Genomic DNA, 20,399 nt, shown 5'->3' with positions numbered 1-20,399 from the left:
CACACAAGCCCACATACTGCCTCTGCACGTCTTACTTGGAACTGTAAATTCCACTTATCAAGGCCAAAAGATTTCTTGGAGATCCTTTTCTTTACTAACAAGTCGATTCTTCACAGAGGCAGAAACTGAGTTGATTTGATCAAGTTCCTGCTAATTTAGAAACAGTGAGGAACAAAGATAAAGAGGAGCTGAAATAAACATAATAAAAATATACACTGGGTGGTCTACAGCATTTAATCTTTATTCTTTTTCCTGGACAGGAATCTATACTTCCAGACTGTCTAGTTCAATACTGTGCCCTTTTCATCCAGATTACTGGGCCTTCTTCCTTCCTCAGGAAGCCCAGGCTGCTGCCAAGGGCTCCAGCTCCTGGACCTCTCCCCTCTTCAACCCAAAGAGCTCGTGATTCAAGCCCTGGAGCTTCTCTCTCCACCAGGGAACCCAGCCTTCTCTCACCTCACAGACTCTTACTCCTTTACCTCTTGTTGACTCTGATGCCTGCTACCTGATCCCACCCTGATCCCACCCCAGCCAACCTGCAGCCTCTTCTTGGCCAGGCAGAGTCCTCCTCAAACTCTCCATGGATTCCAAACCTCGCCCTTGACTTGATGCTTCACTCTGCCACTTTATCAAACTCCTCAAGGCCCTTCTGGCTAGATTCCCTGGGCCGGAGTCTGTGAGTACAGGGAGAGGAACGGGACAGACTCTCAAGACCCTCTCCTTTCTCCCACTTCTTCCTTAATCTTGAGCCCTCTCCAAAGAAGCAAGATCCATAGTGCTGCCCAGAACAGGGAAAGGGACTGTGATTAGTGGTATGTTCTACCCTGGCACTACAGTCTTTGGAGCTTGTTGGTCTGTATAGCAGAACAGAAATGGAGGCTTGGTCCACAGAGAGAAAGCTCTGAGTACTGAGTCTCCTTTCAAGGGAGCACTGGTTCTTCTAGGCAAAGCCACCTTCTAATCCACAGGAAGTTTCCTAGTTGGTCACCTTTATTCTTGGTGAGCCCTGGAGGACACTATGCACTATTCACTTTGTTCAGAAACTGAGATGATCAAGCAGGAAAAAGGCCAGGCTCAGTGGATATTCTGAAATATGAGATAAAATGTGAAGAATTTTCTTTATAAAGATAAGAGGTTCTTAGCTTTTGAGAGATCATAAAACCTTAGGACGGGCTAAGGGTCCTTTCGCCAGAAAAAAATTATGTGTGGAAAAGTGCACAAAGCTCTGCATATATCAGCAGAACTCTATCAGGCAAAGGGCCGGGGCTCTGGCTCCAATAGGCAGGCAGGTGAGTACACAGTTCCCCCATCTCTATGCTCGGTGGAGAGAGAATCCTAGTCTCCTCTTGGGTCCAGTCCCCAGGTCCTGGTTGCAGAGAAATAGCCAGTGAATGAGTATTATTAGGAGGCAATCCCCCAAATCAGGGGCCCTTCCTCTCTCCTGTCATTTAAATTGGGGCTCCAGAGCAAGAATTTCTCTTCAAGTCCAGAGGTGAGTAAAGTGCTAAGTATGATGTTTCATAAGGGAAAAGTCTACATGCTGCACCCCATGTCCTGGACTAAATATGCTGTCAACTCACTGATGAGCCAGAACGGGGGCCTTCTGGGTCACTAGAGAAGAGAGGAACCTACAGAGACACATAGGTATGCATGCGTGCACACACACACACACACACACACACACACACACAGCTAAGACATCAGTCTCTACAGACTCTACTTGTTTGGAGTCTGTCCTTTACTGGGGTATCAACTTGGACAAAATAAACAAAGTCTCCATAATTAAAACAAAAAGAAAATAAACAACAACAACAAAATGGCCTCTAAGTCAATAAGAGCAAAGTCTGCAGGAGCCCCAGTTAGGCCAAGAATTTTTTCTGCCCTTTTAAATTTTTTACAATGAGCCAGGTGTGGTGGTGCATTTCTGTAATCCCAGCAACTAAGAAGGCTGAGGTAGGAGGATCACAAGATCAAGGCTGGCCTTGCAACTTAATTAGACTCGTCTCAAATTAAAAAATAAAAAGGACTGGGGATGTAACTCAGTGGTAAAGCACTCCTGGATTTATTCCCCTGTACCCAAACAACACATTTGATGAACTCACCCTTCCCTTTCCTGAGCATAAGAAAATTGTTTTCAATGTGAGTTTGGGTATTTCTCCAAATTTTCCCCTCAAGGTAAAAAGAGAAAATAAATTTTTACATGTTTGGCATTATAATTCAATTGGTAAACATTTACTGTAGGTCTACTATGCACCACAATGTGGCAGACACCACAGTAAAGAACTCGATGCTCCGTATGCCTACCCTACATTACAGAAATAGTTCAGGTGCAATGCGTCTTCCCACAGATGCTCCAGGGTGTCATGTCATCTAGGAGTCATGGGAGGAAGTGATATTTGACACCTCCTTTAACGGTGAAAATAGCATGTGGTGGCTCAGTCCCTGGGGCCTGTGTGTCCTCATTGTACCTTGTTCCTGTTTTCCTGCTCTGTCCATTATCAGGTGTGCAGGTGGGGGGACCTTGATCACACTACACCACAGAAGGGGAGATGTGCAAAGCCTTGGGAGTGCCAACTGGGTAGGTGTGGGGTGGCAGAATGGTCCTGGGCTGGGCTTAAGTAGAAGTCACAGGTAAGATAGTGATGGTGCTCCTGAAATGTTGTAGGAGGGCTTGTCCTTAGAGAACTCCCATCTTCCTGTTTCTATCTGTCTCTTCTCTAATATCTCCAGCCTTCCTCTTCATCATGAAGGTAACTCCCCGGGGCCCAGAAGAACCTGGCAATCTAGTGGTGCACAGTTAGCATAGCTCTAAAACACAACCATGGCCTCCCAAGCCCTGGACTGTCCTGCCCACCTCTCCAGGCCTATCTCTCCTTGTTTTTTCCTCTGTCCAATACATTGGTCTTTCTTTAGTTTCTCATTGTCACCACCATGCTGCCCCATGTTGCTGGGGTCTTGATACACACCAGTCCGACTGCCTAGAATGCTCTGCTCACCTTTAACCCCACCCAAACATCCCCCATCATTTAATTCACTCCTGTTCATCTTTCAGGTCTCCCCTAACACCCATTGATTAGAGCAGCCTGTCCTGCCCCTGGCTGTGTGCCCTTATGGCCTGTGCTCTTTTGATACAGTGTGATTATTTGATTATTGCCCATTTTCTGTGTGGACAGGGATGGGTCTGTTTTTCACTCATGGTGTCTGGCACCTGTCTTTACAGAGCCTGCCACGTGGTAGGCTACCAGTAAGACTATGACAAGTGTGCAGGTGACTGATGAACCATGTGTGCCCAATGTGGGGAAATCTACGTAGACCAAGCAGATCCCTGGATCTCACTTTGTGTGCTGGCCTGGTAGCAGTGGAGTCCAGGAAGCCCATGGTGTCTGCCATGCCATGACTGCTTCATCAGGAAAGTGACCTGAGCCAATTCCTTCCTGTATCAGGGGCTTTGTCTTGTGCTGTGCAGTTTGAGTGGAAGCAGCTCTATAGCTCTGACCAGAGCTGCCCAGGTAAGGACTGACATGTGCCCTGCCAAATTACAAACAACTAGGTATGATAGAAGCCAATACATTCCAAGGAGGCTTGGCATGAAATTTGCCAAATACTGGGACTTCATCTGGGCAGTGGCAAACTTGGGAGTTTCTCGAAAGAGGTCAACTACTGTGAATTCTAGAAAAGGAAATAAAAGAGCAGGAGGTCTTCTCTAGGGCAGGCTCTAACCCCAACCTGCCCTAAGCTATTGTTCTAGAAGCCTGCTGGACAATCCACTCTCTGTAGCCCTGGTACCAAAGCAAATTTATGGACAAGGAAACCACATTCCTTGCAACCACACATTCCCCGACGTCCTTGCCATGTGCCTCCATGGTCACTGGGCGCTAATGTTCATCCTCTCATCTCATGTGGCAGGAGTAAGAACAATGTGAAGTGTGAAGACGAGGAATGAAACTGGCTCTTCCTTAAGGCTGTTCATTTAGCTCTGGGACATTGACCTGCTGATGAAATCATTCATGACATCCTCGTGGGTCCAGCACAGTTGGGGTCCTTAAGGTGAAATATCACAGCTAGATGAAGACAGGATGTGTTTGTGAGTCGGCAGCATTCACCAAAACACCCAGATGCCAAGTCCTATGGAATTCAATGCAAGGGTGGATGTTGGTGTCCAGGTGCATCTAGTTACTCCAATTTATTTGTGGGTATGTCAGTGCTGCCCAATCATTAAGAAAGACATCCTGGATCTATTTCCATGAGGTTGGATATAGACCTCAAAAATGAATATCAGACAGGTGATAAAGAGACAAGATTAACAAAGCAAAGAAAATAATTTTTCCATTGAAAAAGTTGAGCTCAGCTGATGATTATCAGAAGAATAAAGCAGGTGTCCGGGGATCATCCTAGGCAGCCTAGAGATGGGACAAGTCTCTCTGACTTGATTGCATTCCACGAGAGCAAGGCCTCTGCGTGTGTTTGTTCTCTAATCAGCCTCGGTGTTGAGCCTAGGGCCCGTAACAGGTACTCAGTAAATGTTTGCTCAGCCATAAATGAATCAGAAAGTAAGTTGCAATCATGATACCAGAGATCAGAACTGAGAAATGACTGAAGGATGTGATGGGACAGAAGATTCAAAGAGAGAGAGATGGGTGTTCTTTTTCACTTATCTTTATCTCTGAATGTCCTTATTTTTCATGAATGAACAGAGGAATGTATGAAATAATTCCTTACCATTATTGTTCCTGGCATATATAGAATCTCATCCAGCAATCATAAGTAAGTAAAATAAATTTTTTTTATCTTAGATAAAAGATAAAATTCTTTTCTGTTGTTCTAAAACCAGAAGCAGTCCCCAGATGGTTTTTGCTCTAATCTCAGAGACATTAAAACCACCACCACATTGGAGCTCCATTTCTGTCAGAATGACCCAGCAGGGGGCTCCTTCTACTCCATCAATATGCATCTGTGACAGAGACCACACTGCCTGCCTCATACTCTCTTTATTAACAAGTATAAGACATTATACATTGTACACATGTGTCAAGACATCACAGGGTACCCCATAAATATACACAATTTTATGTTATTATGTATGTATCAGTTAACAAGTAAAGATTAAGCTGGCGGCTGAGGGTGTGGCTCAGAGGTAGAGCGCATGCATGAGACACTGGGTCGGATCCTCAGCACCACCCACTGGGTCAGATCCTCAGCACCACATGAAAATAAAATAAAGGTACTGTGTCCACCTATAACTAAAAAAATCAATTTTTTTTAAAAAAGGAAATATTAAGAAAACATTTGAGACCACAAAAAGTAGATATCACTAAGAAAAAAAATTATAATTCTACTCCACCCGTTTTTTCTGCCCTTATATTTTATGCTTCTCTGTTTAACACTGGATTCAAGTTCCAACACTCTGGGTGCTAACAGGATTCCTGTGTCAGCCTTGGAATCCACAAGTCCTCACATCTGCTGACCCAGTGGGGACGTGGGACGCTCCACAGCACCCTTTCCCTCCTTCACCTCTTCCGAGGTGAGACCGAGTGAAGTGTGTAATTGAAGACCTGTATTATTAAAACTGTCTTTTGAAAGTAGTGTTAGACCAGGACGCAAGAAAAGACCACTGACTCCAATTAAAATCAAATTAAAGCAAGCTTATTATTTCGACTGGCCGGGCTGCCTTTCCCTCCCAAAACAGCGGGAACAAGACAGCCCCGAGGCTTCTTTGTGGCCCAGTTTTATAGCCCAAAAAGTTACACAAAGGGGGGGTTACAGATAACAACACTCTGAGGAGCATAACACAAGTTTACATTTTTGCTGGCCCCGGCATCAGAGTTTATGGAGATCTTAGAGACTCAGAGAGGGTCATTGTCCGGCCAGGGAAGGCCAGAATTTATGAGGCGTCACTAAGGTTTAGGAAAGGGTTGTTATCTGGTCAGGGAAAACTGGACCTGGGTGAGTTCAGGGCACGGGCAGGCATTCCAATCAGCTTTACAACATCAACTAATGGCCAGGCCATACAGACATCCTGATATTTTTACAGAAAACAGAAATGAATCCTTCATAACTTGTGACAAGCTGGCTTCTAATCTAATGAGATAACTAGGCTAGGTATATCAGTAGCACTTAAGGAAGGAGCCACCAGTCAGCAGAAAGCTCTGCTGTATCCTGAGAAACATAATCAACCACCCTCAAGCCAGCAAATTTGACTGGTTATCTTCCTCAAAAACAGGTTGGCCCAGGAGTGATGTTTAAATTGAGGCAGCTGTTTGTTAAAGGCAAAATACTGGGGAGTCTGTTGAACCCAGCGGCTTGCTGGCATCTTCTCCTCACACATGGATGGATCTTTATAAAAAAGGCCATGACTAATTCCTTTTGCAAATCAGATGAACCTTGGTCTCATTTAACTTATAATCATGATTCAAGTGACAAAATAGAGCTGGCTAACTCCTGAGGACCTGTCTTGCTGACTCACACCTGTGATCCCAGTTACTCAGGAGGATCACAAGGCCGAGGCCAGGGTCAGCATCATGGTGAAGCTCCAGCAACTCTGCCGATCTCATCTTAAAATTAAAAAGATAAAGGGCTGAGGATGTGGCTCAGTGATTAAGTACCCCAGGGTTCAATCCTCACTACCATTTTTTAATAAAATTTTTTAAATAAAATAACAGTCATTTATCCCTCTGTCTTTTGGGTTCCACATTCCCAGACTCAACCAACCTCAAGTCAAAAATATTCAGGGAAAAAAATGTGTCTGCACTGAACACTTGCAGACTTTTTCTCCTGTCACTACTGGTGTAACAAGGATTTTCGCAGCATTAACTACTAGAAGAAATCTAGAGATGATCTGAGGGTACAGGAAGATGTGTTGGGTTCTGTGCAGTTGCTCTGCCATACCCCCATGGGGCTTTACATCCTGGGATTTGGTGTCTACAGGGATCCTGGGACCAACACCTCAGATCCTGAGTGACTGCACAGCACTGCTGCTTTTTCTATCGCTTTTTTAATTTTATTTTTTAAGTTGTAAATGGACACAATACCCCTATTTTATTTATTTATTTTTATGTGGTGCTGAGACTCGAACCCAGCGTCTCACCCACGCTCGGCAGGCGCTCGACCACTGAGCCACATCCCCAGCTTCCCATCGCTTTGGGAAGCACAGTGAAGAGGGCCATCAGAGGTGATGGCTCCTTACCCACTTGTCCCTCTGTCCCTTGTCTGAGGTCCTCAGAAGTAGCTCCAGGTGGGAGGTGCTGATGTCGGGCACCACCACCTTCACCAGCTGCTTCCACGCAGCCTCCTTCACCAAAACCTCGGTGCCCACCTTGACCTTCAGAAGGCGGAATGCCTCCAGCACCTGGGGACATTTCAGGGAGGCAAGTTTTCAAACCCCGTTTTTAGAAAAGCAGAGTTGGGTATTTTAAGAGAAGATTCAAGAAGATGTCCGTTTCTTCAACACCAAACACGTGGAGGTCAAGGAGGAGTTCAGGGAGAGTCACTGACGGGTCAGCCAATGAGCAGCACGTCACCTTCCCTGCTCCACGTCAATTTTGCTGACCACGCCTGCGGTCACAGACTCATCTTACCAAGTGTCAATGAGGGAACTTGTGGAGGACAATCTGTGGTGAGAAACAGACCGACAGCAGAAGGCTCCAGACTCCACTCAGCCCCAGAGGAAGGATTCCAGAAAGGAAGGGGCTGGGGCACCACTGAGGGGAGAGAGACACAGGGAGAGGGACACAGGACTCCATTAAGACAGCCAGAGAGACGAGGAGACAGCCGAGGCTGCCTGATGCCCACCTCCCCTGACTCAGGCAATGGCAAGGCCCTACTGAGGTGGATGGCGCCAGGCGTCCATCCTCTGGAGGAGTGCAGTATGTTTCTGGGAATGGGCTGGTTTGTTTTTGTATTCCTTTAATAAGTCTAGTTGTGACTTCTCATATGACCATTAAGTATGAAGGAAAAAGCATGAATTTCCTAATTAATGCAACTACTTCTAAAGAATAGATCTGTTTGCTCTAAATGCAATGATTCAACTGTGGAACGTAAATTGTTAATGTTTAATGAGAAACCCCCTGTAGGAAAAACAGTCGAGGAAGTTTTTGAGAAATTAAATTAAAATCTAAAGAAGAAGAATTAATGTTATGAAGACAGATTAGTGCTTAGTACTGGGCAACTTGTTCTTGTTCCTGTGCACAATGGTTTGTGCTCTTGCTCTTGTTTGATTAAAATTAGTAGCCTCTCTTTCAAAGTTAACCGCTTACCATAACAGTGGCACCAATTCTAGTCAAGAAAGAATAGTCAAGGTGTAGGCCAGTAGTCTGGGACATTTCTAACTATTATTAAAAACTAAGTGGAAACAGCTCAAAGCAAAGTGAACTGAAAGTAAAAAATGCTTGCTTATGCATAAGTCAAGATACATTCTTCTATTCTAATTGTAGCTATGTAATACTTTGTTTCTTTGAATAATGATTTCTGTTTTGTAACCACAAAGTACTGTGAGCCTGCCAAAATGAAAAGTATATATGATTAACTTCACAAGTAACGATTGGGTTCAGCACCTTCATCTTGGTGTCTGCGTTGTCTCTCCACCCCCTTTCGACGACTCCTCACCATCTGTTCGTCTCCTGAGACCCCCTGTGGGAGCTGGACTCCTATAGCTGCCATCTGGTCTGACCACAGGGAACTTTCCAGAAGGGGAGAAAACTCAACAATACCCCTCAGGTTAGAACCAGCCGTCCAGCTTCCGCGCTCAGTCCTACTGCTCCCTGAGGCTGTCCCGCAACACAGCAAAGAGGTGATGGGCTCCCACAGCTGGACGGTACCAGCTTAAAGGGTCTCAGTCACTGTGGATTCCGCAGAACCTTAGGTGTTTCCAGGCACAAAAAGCACATCTAAGACATGTGTGCTGGATGATGCATGTTAAGGAAGGCTGGTTTCGAGGCATAGGAGGCACATCAACTGTTTGTCCAGCAGTTCAAGCCAAGAGAGACCCAGACCTTGAGGAGCAGCCTCTTCCACCAGGGGAGGCTTGGCCTTGGCACCAGGAGGCCCCGAGGTTCCTTGGGACCCTGATAGAGCCAAATGTCTTCAAAGTCCAGCTCTGAGACTCAGTTCCACTGCTCTCTTGCCCTCTACCGCAAGCCCTGTCTTTCTCCCCAGCTTTCTACCTGCCCACCCAGTGGGGACACCCCTCAGCAACAGGAAATTCAAAACAGGACCAAAAAGTCAAGAGCCAGAAGGAAAACTGACCTTTCAGGAAAGGTTTCTCTGTGCAGTAAGTTTTACAATAAAAGAAGGTCCGTGCAGCGAGGGAGTGGGACGGCTGGGCGTTGGGCAGCTCCAGGCAAATGCAGCTCCCTACCATCCGGGCACTCAGAAACCTCTGCCCAGCCTCTGTCCCCAGGAGGCCAGTGGTCACAAGCAGAGCACACAGGGCTGGCTCTAGAGTGTTGCCTTCTGTTTGAGGGGGAAGGGGTGGAAGATTGGAGAACATCCCCAGTCCCATTGCACTTGCACACTGCAAAGAGCCATGAGCTTCGGGAGGCATTAAAAGCAACAAGCAGAGCCAGGAGCTTTGCCATACAAGGGTGGGTATCCTGGCTAACCACTGTCCTTCGGATCTCCTCAGATACATCCTGAGCCCCACCAGGAAGACTGGTAAGAGACTTCCGTGGAGCAGAAAGGAGCAAGATGTCAAAGGAGCCCTCAGCTCCACCCAAGTAAACAATAGGGGACGCCTCCAAAGGGTCAGCAGAGGCGCTCCCACCTCCCGGCCCCCAGCTCCAGGTTCAGGCACTTACCTGCAGGTTGTTGTTGTAGACCATGGCCAGGAAGACGGACATGAAGATGTGGCTGTTGATGATGATGCAGGTCATGAAGTACGAAGAGAATAACCAATGCAAGGTGTAGGGAGGCATCCTAGGAGGATTCGGTCATGTTTCCCAGTGCCCATCCTGCTTCTGTGGCCTTTCAGGCTGGCCTCAGGCGACATCCCCGCTCCCACAGGCCCTGGAAAACCTGCCCACTCTCCCTCTCCCCTGTGGGATGCGAAGGGTCCTCAGAGCCATCCCCGTCCCTAATGCTGAAGCTCGCTCCAAACCTGCCCTTCTGACATTCTCAGTGCCTTAGGAAGGCACCAGCATTCAACATGGACAGGACCTGAGCCATGTCGCTGTCCAACTCTCTCCCTCGCATGCAGTTATGGAGACCTAGGAGGAGAGCCACCTGCCCTGAACAATGGAGGGAACCGGAAGCGTGGTCACGCTGCATGGCGGGAGGTGCAGATAGATTCCCCCGACGTCAGCAAGAATGAAAGCGGCACAGTGAACGCCTGGCCAGGAGGCGACGTGACAGTTAAACCACTTCCATGGAAACTGGATTTCCTACAGGAGGGATTGGAGGGCTGGAAGAAAAGACCCACGAGAACACAGCAGGACAGGGACTTCCCTGGCTTATGTTTTCACCAGGGCCAGCCCCAGAAGGAGCGAGAGCCACACTGAGGGTCCTGCCCATCACTCCATGACAGATGCCTTCCCCTTCCCCAAGCACTTCAGGGATTTGTGCAGGGAGAGCCCCGCCCACACTCTGGAAGGGCTTTCTGCTCAGAGCAGCATGGCTCCATCACTTCAGCCCCAGGAACCAGGCAGATCCATAACAAACAGGACACCAGAAAGAAACACAGGATTTCCTCCCCTGCAGCATCCACACAGGCGGAGAACTGGCACGTGGAGGGTATGGCGATGCCAACTGCTGTTCACCTGCCTCTCCTGTTTCCTGCGGCCAAACGACGACAAGCATGCTTGGGAGAACCCACCACGGCTCCCCCCCACCCAAAGACAGAGCAGGCCCTTAAATCAAGACTCAGAGAAGATTCCAGAATAGAAAGTGGGTTCCAATACTTAAGAGCAGAATATCTAGAAATACCTCTCGTAGCTTTCCATTTTAAAAGAACCCATCTAAATTTAGGCTACCATTACTGTCAAATTTTATATCCTTCAATGCTTGTACAATAAATATGATTAAACAGCAAGTCTGCCTTTTCCCTCTCTGAGTGATGCTCTGTCAGGAGACAGCTGCTTCGTCTGTCTGTCTGTCTGCTGGTTGGTTTGTAGGCACATACTGTCCTTCTGGATGGTTCAGCAGGAATCTTCTAGGTCCTGATGGTTGGCAAGGTCAAGGTCAGAGAGAGAAAGATGGGCAGAATTACAGCCCCAAGGATTCTATCCCTTATCCCTGGAAGTGTATAATCTATTTCTTTTCAGACAAATGAGGAGTTTACAGATGTAATTCAGGTTCCTAATCAAGTGACTTTAAAAATAGGGAGGTCACCCTAGATGACTGTGTTGGCCCCATGGAATCCCAAGGGCTCTTAACGTCAGCAGAGGACAGAAGAGGAGGTGAACCGCTCCAAGCCCACCAAGGACCCTGGGCAGGTTGGAAAGCTGTTACCTCCACCTGCAGGGGCAGCCCCAGGCCTCCAGGAAGGAGCAGGGCTCAGCCCGTGCATTTATGGGTGCCTGTGAGACCCCACTCAGAGGATTCGGCCTCGCCTCACGGACCTCTGGCAATACAGGCTGTGTGAGAAAGTACTTCAGTCTCCTCAGTGTGTTAAGGTGGAAACGTGGCAGAACACTGGCCTGCACCTCAGAGCTCACATCATTCTCCAGTCACAAGGCTGGCCCGCAATGCCGACTGTGTGGCCTCCACTCCTTGGGCGGTGTTGACAGGAAGCCAAACCGAGACCAAAGGGACAGAATAGAATGCCCAGAAGTAAGCCCTGGTGTATGTGATCAAATGACTCTTGATAAGGGACACAAGACCATTCAGTGAGGAAAAGAACAGTCTTTTCAGCACATCATTTTGGGGAAAACTGGACATGCACATGCAAAAGAATGAAGTTGAACTCTTACCTAATACAACACCTACAAAAGAAAACATAGGGCAGTAGATTCAGGACACCGGAGTTGACAATGATTTTTTTCTTTTGATAAGATGCCAAAAGCACAGGCAACTAGAAAAAAATAGAAATATTGGACTTCATGAAAACTGAAGTTTTGTTCATAAAAATATAACATCAATCCACTAAAAAAAAAAAAAAAACAGTCCATTGGATGTGAAAAATAATGGCCAACCACATATTTTTTGCACCACCACACCAGGTGGGAAGTGTAATTCTTAGCAGTAAACTGTGTATAAAACAGGATGCTGACTTAAAAAACCCCAATGTTTTTAGTATGCCTGTTGTTTTCTTAAGCAAGGCATAATCTTTTGATGTTTTCCATAATATATTATTTAAAGATCCCTCTACAACAAATACAGACTTCTTTTATGAGGGGTAGAACCATAGAGACCCAAGGAAAATTATAACAGTGTATCGGAAGTAACCTATACAATTACTAAAATTTGAGTATGCACCCTATCTCCCCTCTTTTGCCATGGGGAAGAGGTTTTGTTTCATTTGCCTTTGATGCTCCCAACACTAATTAGTTAAATGTAATCTGTGAATGGTGACAATCTTCACACACACACACACACACACACACACACACACACACACATACACCCCTACCTTCCCCTCAAAGCTTGCTTAATCTCAGGCTACACATAAACAAGTAGCTAAATGACAGACTCTGGGAGGCCAAGGCCAGGTCTGTGCTGTATCCCGGAATGTTGAACAGTACCTGACACCTAGTAGGACCTCAACATCTCTCTGTCCAGTGTATATAGGACCAGAAATACCTGGCTCCCTGTAGAGCAGTGTGTTCAGTTGGATGCACCATTTATAAGTGAGATTTCCAATCCATGAAACTACAGAAGGCCTGAGGGCTGACAGCTCAGGAATACATCCTATGAGAAAGGGTGAGGGTACAGATGTTTGTAGCTCACAGATGTGATGGTTTGTTACTGTCCCTCAAAAGTTCCCGTGTGAGACAGTGCAAGTGAGGAGAGCCTTAACCTAATTAGTGCATTGAACCCCTGGTGGGGACTAACTGGGTGGTAACTGTAGGCAGTAGGGTGTGGCTGAGGAGGTGGGTCTCTGGGGACTGCCCCTGGGGTTGCTATTCTGTCCTGGTGAGGGGAGCACTCTCTCAGCTTCCTGGGTGTCCTGTCCTGAGCTGCTTCCCTACTCCGTGCCATTCTGCAGTGATTTTTTAAAAATAATAATATAATAATAATAATAATAATAATAATAATAATTGTTGTTGTTATTTTGAGTGTGTGCAGTGATGTTCTCAACTGTGAAGAGGTGTTTGAAAATCGACTCAAATACGCCGCCCCCCACAGCAAGAAGAATGGCAGGCGCCTTTTCAGGGGGTAAGTGATTTTCAAAAGGGTTTCCCCAGAGTTTTTATTGAAAACCCCGATGTTTCCTGATGCATGTTGTTGTGGGAGATAGGCTTCCATTCTCCTGTGACGAGGGATTTGTATTCAGCTTGGCAGAGAATGGGATGGTCGCCTGTAAGGAATGTGAAGTAGCACGTGTTCTGAATGCTCAATGGACAGTTAGATCAGAACCTAGGACACGTGAGTGTGTAAAAGAGTATGTGTAAGAGGTTGTGGTTGCATGTTGCCTAATGCAAGTTATTGAGTTGAAGTTGCATTTGTTAATTCTAAAATATGGAAGGAAGTATGGTGTTTGGTCCACTTGAGGATTCACTCAATAGAGTATCAGACTTTGTTTCTTTTTGGGGGCACTGTGGAAATGTGAATGAGAACAAGTTGGTGACATCTTTCAGGTGGAAGCATTGTCCGAGGACACACTCATCAAGTTGGCCAAGAAGCCATTTTGTGAAGCCCCTGTTGTCTCAAGGCTTTTGACGATGAATTCATGTGTGGAGACGGTAATTCTTCATTTGGTGAGTCATGGAACGTATCTGAGTAGATAATCATTTACCAATATGTCCACAATAATCTCACATATTATGCATAACAGGTCATGGCTGGGTAAATATTACCATTTCCTTTTTTTGCATTTAAGAAAAGTAATAATGACATTATATTTTCTCCTTTTTTTGCCTTGAAGTATGTCAGTGTCTTAACCAAGCATGATTGTTGGGAGGTAGGCTAGCAAGAACTTGAACTCAGGGATTTTACTGTCATGTAAATCTATTGTTTTTCATTGATTTCTATTAATATATTCAGGTTGGCATCCATTACCTTTTAAGCATTTCACTTTCCCAATTGTGGGCACCCTGACAGCCCTCAACCTTCTGTAAGCACAGACAACTCTATAAGGAACCTGAGGATAAATTTCCCTGTGCATGTCCCCTTGTGAAACTGCTTAAGCACCACCTGGTTTACACACAGGTGGAATTTCTAGGTCAAAGTGTGCATGTTTACTTCTTTGACTAAGCACTGCCAGGTGGCTCTTCTGAATAGCTCTACCTGTGGCCAGGATTGTATTATCTAGCTTTCTAACTTTTGCATGTGGAGTAGATACATAGTGGGAGCACACTGTTTTTGTTGGTATTTTTCTTGGTATCTATTCTGATGTTTTTCACTGGGGGATTTTCTCCTGTGAAAATGGGCTTCCTCTGGATGCCTCTGCCCGTTCCTCTACTTGACCTTATTTTCTTCTTCTTTTTAAATTTATTTTTGAAGTGACTTTTTAATTTTAGTTTTATTAAAGACATTGTCCCTTGCTTGCATAGTCTATACCTGAAGCACTAATCCTTGCTCCAAGGCCCAGCTTGCTCTCAGCTGCCCCGGGAGGGGAACGGTCTTTGGTGATAGCCAAGAGACACTTATACAGGGGGCACAAGTGCTCTGGCCCTCTGGTGTCTTGTCAGCAGTGCTTCCCATGCTCACAGAGGGTTTCAGACATTATAAAATTGAATGAGTTCATGCAGAAATTAGAAGTGCTATTGAAAGATATTTGCATGAGCCAAATAAAACCTATTTCTAGGCATCCTGGTGAAGACAAGGTTTTATCTTTATGTCTATGTTTTTTTCTATGTTTTGTTGTTGTTGTTAGAATGAAATTCATATGTTGCCAGACCATTCTATCAGATGTGTAACTAGATGCCATTTAAATTACCCACTTTTAAATGGCAGACATTTTTTTAATGAACACTGCCTATCTGCACCTTTTTTAAAAACAGGACTGGGCTGAGAAGCCCAAATACCAATGGTTAGCTGGAACATATTTTTCATTTGGCCTGTCAGTATTCCCTGAGGTCATGTGTGCAATCAGCTTCGTTACTCCTGCTCCCTCACTGGATTTCATAGAAACCATATGCTATGTATGAATCAGGAACACCAATCCCTGATTAGATGCTACCCTACTTTCCAGAAAAGACTGGGCACACCATGAGTTGCACAATGATGGGACCAGGGTCCAAAAGCTGCTGAGAGGGAAGGACTGGTTGTGAATGCATATTTGAAGGTTCCAAGCTGGAACTCTAGTGGCACCAAGCAGGGCAGATGCTGGTGGGGGTATTTGGGTAGTTGTTGGTGAACACCTGCGCACCTGAGATGGGTAGGCATGGAGGAGAAATCAGCAGCCCATAGGGCTTTTGAAAGTGGTCTTATGTGAAAAGAGGCTCAGGTATGGGCACAGGAAATGACATCATTGCCTTGACAATGGATCAAACAGAACATGGAACCCTGGTATCCAGGCACCCACTTCACTGACCAAGCCATCCAAGCTCACTTGGTTGGAGACACTGGAGTGAGAAGGATGTTCCCCTGTCCTTGCAAACAATGCCGAGCCTCAGGCTCCCAGGAATCTCAGGGGGGCCAACTAGCCCTTTTGTGGTTACACTGGGTGAGGCTTCATCTTAGACGCCAGATCCTCTGGCAATTGTCGCAGAGGAGCTCAAGAGTAACAGTGAGTAGCACAGGGCAGGTGAGCCCAGCAGGCCCTCTAGTCTGATCCCTGATGAATGGCAAAGGACTCCTATTCTTACTCTGTGTGTGTGTTTGTGTGTGTGTGTGTGTGTTTGTACTGATGGGAACTGTCCCATTGTGCTTTGACTCTAGTGTATTGGCACAAGTCATTTTTCTGTTTGTCACCATTTCCATTTTGAACCCACCATTCTTGGTTCCAACCCAGGGTGAAAATGATCAGAACACGGAGGAGCCCTTCAGGGTACAGAGCCTTGAACCTTACAGGCAGGACCAGCTTAGGAATGAGCTCCTGCCTGTCATTGGTGGGAGGAACCTACATTTCAGCAGCAACATGGGGTTAATCTCCTGGGATTCCATCCCCACCCAGCAGGTGCTGGATCTCTTGTTCCCAAGGTAAGCACCAGACCACCAAGCCCAAGTGTGCAGCCCCCTCATGCCTGGGTCTTGGGGCTGCCATGTACCTCTCAGGGACCCAAAGGTTTGTGATAACTAATGAGATAGAGGACCACACTCATAGTGGAATGTCAGCCCTGAATGGGACAAGTCCTGGAGGTGCCTGCCACAGTCTTGCAAGGGGAGTGAACTTTCCCTCTCAGTCAGAGAAACCATCCTGACTCCAGCTGATCCACAGGGGTCCGTGGAGCAGTCCCCACACACTGGGCACCACAGCTCAATGGTGTGCACTGAGCTCATTCCCAGGTGGACTCAGTGAGGCCAGGTGGCCTTTCTGGTTGATGTTGGCTTTGTGAAGAACGTAGATCTGTGCCAGAGGCGTCTCAAAACTCAGGCCTTGGGAAAAGCACTTTTGGGTTAATAAAGACATGTTAGTATACATAGTGGGACAGAGCGTCCTAGCTGGGACATAGCTGGACAGGGGCTTTGGACATTGCAGCTCCCACCCCCAGAGATATGTTGGAATCAGCAGTTTGGGCTCATTCACTGATGAACATGGAGAAAGCACCCACTGTGTGAAGACACGTTTCCAGTCACGTTTCATAATTCAGTGAAAAATGGGGTGCAAATGACTGCCATTGTGTCCCTTTTCATGGGGGTCACCCTAAAACTGCAGGTGCCATGAGTACATATCCTACATGTGACTGCATCCCTGACTCCATGAGGCATAACTGCACGTTGTCCTCTTCAGTGACTATGGTGGACCCCTTGACCAACTTCAACATGGAATGGGCTTGGGGTCAAGAGGGTGGGCTCCTGTTTCCAGAATAGGTACCTGCAAGGTGATTTGACTTGGGAAGGCTGAGGAAAGACTGCTCTCCCCAATTCAGTTTTCTGCCTGCAGTGTAAGGTGTGGGGCTTCAACAGTAGGAGGGGTAAGGTGGGGAGTTGTAGGTGGAGTCATGGTCCTCTGGGAAGCCCCTGGGACAAGGGATCCCCCCACACTACACCTCCCTGTCCTCCCCCAGGGCCACAGAGATGTGGTCTGCACTCATGGGAAAAGAGAGGTCCACCGCTACTCAGGGGGACTCAGTGAGAGCTCACAGAGAATGAGGTAGCATTGCAGCCCACGCCAGGGGAGGAGGTGTCTCTTGAGCCCCGAGAAGAGTGGGCAGGAGGACAGACACTCCCGGAAGGTGCATTCCAGGTTGGAGAGCATGTAGCCAAGGGGAAGAAGAGTGTCAGGCCTGCCCAGAGGAGGGGAGAGCTGGTCATACCATGGATCTAGCGCTCCTTGGTTGAAGGTTCTTTGCCTGTAGAGACCTGTCCTGTCCCTGCCTGTACAGCCACTGTGTCTTGTCTGAGGTGGACTGGTGTGTTCAGAACCAGGGACGGTTCAGAAGTGTAGGGTCAGAGGTTCTCTCTGGAGGCCGTGGCGAAGGCAAGGCCAGGGTTTTGCTGACTCCACACCTGCCTCCCCACAGTGCCTCACCTTCCTTCCTGGGGACCTGGGTGAACTTCTACTCCGAGGCTTCCCATCAGCCTCTATCTAGGCTCTCTGAGTCTGCAGCAGCTGCTGCCATATATGGGGCTCTTGCTGGTTGGCTTGTACCTGGAGCATCAAGCACACCACCTCCTGGCCCCAACTGAAGATGGCATATCAAGCCAGGCAGAGCCTGAGAGCCAGGCAGACTGGGGTGAGTACCTAAGGGTATATGAGGAAAGGTCCGACTCTTGTCCCACTGTGGGGAGTCTGTATGCCTGGTGTTGGGCTGGAAATTAGGATAAACCTTTGTCCATTCAGGAAGTGACCCCAGTCTGCAAAGAGGTCCTGTGTGGGCTAAGGGCCTGAGTTCTTCCTGGCAGCAGGGGTATTGTCTGTCTGTGTGAAGCTCAGGGCAAGGCAGTCATGTTGGCATCTTTTCTCCTCTAGCTACAAGCTCAGTTCCTGTCACGGCTCCTCAGCCAACCCCAGAGCCAGAGCCTTCTCCCTGGGAAGGGGCAGTGCCAGAGTCCAGGACATCAGGGGTCTCCACTGGGTACTCCCCATGGCCCCAGTACAACAACCGGGTGAGAGGCAGGTGCCTCATTCACGTCTACCTGGAAAATGAAAGGACGACACAGTATAAGAGCATCCTGGTGAGTCTTCGAGCAGGGGAGTCTCCTGGGAGCCCACACTGGGGAAGACCGAGTCCACAGCAAACACCTTGGACTAGGCCTGTCTTCTTGAACTGGAGCTTCTGGAAGGTCAGGAAGGAGAGCATAAAATGAGGAAGAGAGAGGCGGGAGAGCATGCCAGGTCTGGGTGCAAGTGGGCCTGCGTGTTTTGGGGTGTGCAGGTCAGAAGTGCAGGAGTGAGTGCTGGGTTCAGAGGAAGTCAGAGAAATATCGAGGGTACAGGCCATCCTCTACTGATTTTGGTATTGAGGAGGAGTATATTGAACCGTGGAGGTTGAAGCAGAGGAGTTGGCAGTCATTTTCTTGTGTGTGGGAGGGGATATGTTGCTGGTTGTTGAAGGGAGCTATTGTAGAATGATTAGGGTGGGTAGGTGTGGGTCACAGACAACTGGGGGCCTTGGAGGGGCCCATTAGTGTCCTAGTTTGCATGTATGTGAATAGAGATTTAGCAGGGCTCTCTGCAGAATTTTCCTGGGTGTGGAGTATCCATCATGAGACTCTGGTGTCCACTTCCAGGGGAGACATGTTGAACCACTGCACCTGCTGGGTCCAAACCTCCTGACACCCCAGCAAGCACTGACACTCTCAAGCCCAGCAACTTCCATGCCTATCATTAAAGAGTCCTAGTGTGTGTTGTGCCCTGGCTGTCAGGACCAAAGCACCTAGGGTTTGTGCCTGGTCCACACAAAAATGCAGCTGCATCCCAGACCAGAGCAGGGATATGGAAGTCCACTGGACCATTCCTCCCATCTTGATGGGACTAGAGTGTGTCTGTACAAAGCCTTTTGGTCCTTATTCCCTTGTCCCTGTAGGGCATAGCAGGTTGAATCAAACTCTTGTACCAAGATTGGACTAGAGGCTCATAGGAAGACCCCACATGATCACATGAAGGCCTCAGGTAGCAGGGTAACAAGATGGTGCCCTTGTGTTGAGAGCTCTCTTGTCTCTGATTGTCCTTGAGCACTGTCCTCTGGGTAGCTACTCCCAAATTCCCTCTCTGATGAGCTTCCTCCAACCCTGCTCAGGTGACCTGCCAGGACAGCACTCCAGTCATCATCCGCAGGGCCTTAGATGCACACTTGCTCCAGCAGGAGGATCCAGAAAACTATGAGCTTCTGCAAATTGTCTCGAACCATCAGAGTAAGTGGAACCATCAGAGGGTAGGGAGCAGTGAGGCACAGTGGGCTCACGATAACTGGGAGCGAAAACACAGTGTGCATTGACCCAATGCCCAGGAAGAGTATGGTGGGACTTGTGCACAAAACAAAGTGTAATGATGGGGCATAAATCTACAGGTTCTTCATGTTCCCCAGGGGCTGTGGACCTGCCTATCATGTTTTCTTTCCTTGGCCTGAGGAGGCATTGCAAAGCTATTATCCACGTGGGGCCAAGAAGAGAGGCTTCTTTGTCTTGTGTCAAAGAAGACAGACAACCACAGGGTGCCTACTTTGGCAGCCTTTCCTGACCTAGACGAGTACATGAGAAAAGCAGTTCAATGAAGAATCATTTCTGGCTTCCAATCTTTATATTCATTGCAAACTGAGTCCACTTAGGACCAGAGGCCATTTCTAGAGAGAAGTATGTGGTAGAATAGAAGCCTTCACAGCTTGTAAACTCGAGAGAGAGAGAGAGAGAGAGAGAGAGAGAGAGAGAGAGAGAGAGAGAGAGAGAGATAAAAGAAGAAGAAGGAGGAGGAGGAGAGAGAGAGAGAGAGACAAGAAGAAGGAGGAGGAGGAGGAGGAGGATGAGAGGAGGAGGAGGAGGAGAAGGAGGAGGATTAGGAGGAGGAGGATGAGGAGGAGGAGAAGGAGGAGTAGAAAAATGAAAATAAGTTGAAGGAGGAGACCATGAATAAGAAGGTCAAGATGACTATAAGAAGAAGCATGAGGAGAAGATGAAGAAGAACAAGAACAAGAAGGAGAAGCACAAGCCGAACAAGAAGTATAACAATAAATTGATTAAAAATGTGAATGAGAATTATACTCATG

This window comes from Urocitellus parryii, unplaced genomic scaffold (assembly GCF_045843805.1).
Source record: "Urocitellus parryii isolate mUroPar1 unplaced genomic scaffold, mUroPar1.hap1 Scaffold_49, whole genome shotgun sequence".
Taxonomy (NCBI): Eukaryota; Metazoa; Chordata; class Mammalia; order Rodentia; family Sciuridae; genus Urocitellus; species Urocitellus parryii.
Note: the sequence above shows the minus strand (reverse complement) of the source record.